This window comes from Mandrillus leucophaeus, unplaced genomic scaffold (assembly GCF_000951045.1).
Source record: "Mandrillus leucophaeus isolate KB7577 unplaced genomic scaffold, Mleu.le_1.0 Scaffold11, whole genome shotgun sequence".
NCBI classification, from domain to species: domain Eukaryota; kingdom Metazoa; phylum Chordata; class Mammalia; order Primates; family Cercopithecidae; genus Mandrillus; species Mandrillus leucophaeus.
Genome location: NW_012099209.1, coordinates 1,424,934 through 1,428,329, shown reverse-complemented (window position 1 = coordinate 1,428,329; position 3,396 = coordinate 1,424,934). Strand labels below are relative to the sequence as shown.

At 52.6% G+C, this 3,396-nt stretch overlaps 1 protein-coding gene across 1 annotated transcript in view; it reads right to left on the bottom strand.

Moving 5' to 3' along the window:
* Positions 1-3,396, bottom strand: part of PGLS (6-phosphogluconolactonase) — a 12,849-nt gene that overhangs the window by 5,300 nt on the left and 4,153 nt on the right. The gene's annotated exons all lie outside the window — the stretch shown is intronic.

The following is a 3,396-nucleotide window of genomic DNA, read 5'->3' as shown; positions in this document are numbered from 1 at the left end:
AGCAGCCACCCCCGCCTGCACCTGTCCCACTATAGGGAGTGGGGGCCAGGTTTGCCCAGGCCCAGCACTTGTGGCCAACGCACAGTAGATGCCCTGGCCTGTGAATGGTGGAGGAGGAGTTGGCAGCAGATTTAACTCAAAAGCACTTGGAGTCAGGCCTCCTGCAAGGAGAAAGCTGCAGCCCTATCCCGCTGAGATGCACCTGGGGGGTCCTGATCTGCTCTGAGACGGCTTCCATGTCTCGGTGCCTCACTGTTGTGCAGAGTCTAGCTCAGTGAGCTGAGGCAATGCTAAGGTAAGCCACAAAGTAAATGCAGGGGCTGACTGCCTTGAATGCTGAGGAGTATGAGCTCCACATTGAGGGCACTGGGGAGCCAAGGAGGGTGTGTGAACTGGGGAGGGACACAATCGTATCCATAGTTGGAAAGATCGCTCTGCTTGGTCCAAGTTCCCTGTGTTAGTCTATGCAGGCTATCACAAAACACCATAAACTTGAGGCTTATAAACACCAGAAAATGGCCAGGCATGGTGGCTCACGGCTGTAATCCCAGCACTTTGGGAGGCTGAGGTGGGACAATTGGTTGAGCCCAGGAGTTTGAGACCAGCCTGGGCAACAAGGGCAAAATTTACTTAAAAAATTAGCAGCCTCACACGGTGGCTCATGCCTGTAATCCCAGCATTTTGGGAGGCCGAGGTGGGCGGATCACCTGAGGTCAGGAGTTGGAGACCAGCCTGACTAACATGGAGAAACCCTAAATACAAAAAACCTTAAATACAAAATCTACTAAAAATACAAAATTAGCTGGGCGTGGTGGTGAATGCCTGCAATCCCAGCTACGTGGGAGGCTGAAGCAGGAGAATCACTTGAACCTGGGAGGCAGAGGTTGTGGTGAGCTGAGATCGCGCCATTGCACTCCAGCCTGGGCAACAAGGGCAAAACACTGGGCCTAGTGGTGTACACCTGTGGTCACAGCTAATGAGGAGGCTGAGGCAGGAGGATTGATAGAGCCCAGGAGTTGAAAGCTGCAGTAAGCCATGATCGTGCCTCTGCACTCTAGCCTGGGCAACACAGCAAGATCCTATCTCGAAAAAAGAAAGAAAAGGAAAGGAAAAGAAAAGAAAGTATAGGAAGGAAGGAAGGAGGGAGGGATGGAGAGAAGGAAGAAAGGGAGGGAGGGAGGAAGGGAGGGAAAGGAAACAGGGTCTTTCCAGATGTAATTAGTTAAGAACAAATCATAGTGGATTAGTGTAGGTCCTAAATCCAATGACTGGCATCCTTATATAAGACGAGAAGACACACAGAATCCGAGAAGGCCGTGTGCAGACAGAGGCAGGAACTGGAATGATGTGACCCCAAGACAAGGAACGCCCAGAGCCCCCAGAAGATGGAGGAGAAAATGAAGGATCCTCCCAAAGAGCTTTCAGATGGGGCATGACCCCATCAACACCTTGATTTCAGACTTCTGGCCTCTAGAACGGTGAGAGAATAAATTCCTGTGGTTTTAAGCTGCTCAGTTTGTGGTCATTTGTTATGTAGCCCTAGGGAACCAATACAATTCCCCTCACAGAGAACTGGCAGAAGGAGCAAGTCCTGGCTCCAGATTTGTTCCCATCACACGGCCTTGGCCTTGGCTGAGCCCTCTTGCCGCAGCTTGACCACGGCCAGCTCCTGCACGTGCTCCAGCTCTCAGCTCAAATGGCACCTTCTCAGGACCTCCCACCCCATAGCCCTTGACGAATGCTCACTCCCTATTCACTAGCACTCTGCAGCATTTCACAATTATTTATTTATTTATTTAGAGACACAGTCTCAACTGTCACCCAGGCTGGAGTGCAGTGGCACGATCTCAGCTCACTGCTCCTACATTCAAGCGATTCTCCTGCCTCAGCCTCCCCCGTAGCTGGGATTACAGGCGCGCGCCATCACACCCAGCTAACTTTTGTATTTTTAGTAGAGATGGGGTCTCACCATGTTGGCTAGGCTGGTCTCCAACACCTGACCTCAGGAGATCCGCCCTCCTCGGCCTCCCAAAGTGCTGGGATTACAGGCACGAGCCACCACACCCGGCCAAAAACCCGCTTTTTTTTCCTTTAAGACAAAGTCTCGCTCTGTTGCCCAGGTTGGAGTGTAATGGCATGATCTCCACACACTGCAATCTCCACCTCCCGGGTTCAAGCGATTCTCCTGCCTCAGTCTCCCGAGCAGCTGGGATTACAGGCACGCACCACCACGCCTGGCTAATTTTTGTATTTTCAGTAGAGACAGGTTTCACCATATTGGTCACGTTGGTCTCAAACTCCTGACCTTGTGATCTGCCTGCCTCAGCCTCCCAAAGTGCTGGGATTACAAGCATAAGCCAACGCGCCCAGCCAATTTTTGTATTTTTTTTTTAGTAGAGACGGGGTTTTGCCACGTTGGCCAGACTGGTCTCGAAATCCTGACCTCAGGTGATCCACCCACCTCAGCCTCCCAAAGTGCTGGGATTACAGGTGTGAGCCACCATGCCCGGGCAAAACCCGCTTTTTAATGATGCTCTTGGAAAACACACACAGGAAAGCAGAAGTTAAATGTGTCCCCAACTACGAAGTCAGATGAGGCAGGGTCACACCCTGGCTGCCCCTCTGGTCACTAGATGCCTTGGGCAGGTAAGCTCTCCTCTTCTGGCCTCAGTTTCTCCATCTGTGAAATGGGTGTAACATCTCATAGGCTGTGGTACGGATTCATGAATTGATGCATATAAAGCATTCAGTAAGCCTTTTCTCTTAATAAAAAACCCACAAAGCCATCATCAGCTCAAGATTCTATGCAAAGAGAAGACGACACACCCAGCATGGGGTGTCCCTTGACGCTGCCAGGCTCAGGTGACTTGAGGTTCCTGGTCTTTGAGCCCGCCCCTCCCACTCTTCCCTTGGCCAGACCAAGGCTCCTCCAAGCCTCAGTTTCCCTGTCTATAAAAAGAGCGCGTTCCTCTGATTCTATAGAATCCTTAGGCTCAATTCCAAAGATAAAGAGCCTAGAAGCAGAGCCATCAGAGCGGCAAAGCTGCCCAGGGATCCTCGAGAACTCGCCGGGGTTAGAGATCATGACCCTGAGACTCAGGCTCTACACCCAATTCCTCGTGCCCCCGTCCGCTACGGGGCTGAGTTATGGGCATCGTATTGACATGGGCCACTCGGATTCCCTTCCAGGCCCTTGCCCGTGCCGTTCCTTCTGCCTGGCCACCGGATGAAGCATGAAGACGGACTACAAGTAGACCATTTCTAGCCCTGCCCAGATAAATGCAGAGGGCGCAGTGAGATCCTGCGGGACCCACTGTAGGCGGGGTTCAGGCGGAGGGCGAGCCCAGTCGGCAAGACCCCCAGCGGCCCCCGTAGCCGAGGTGCAGGCAGTGGGCG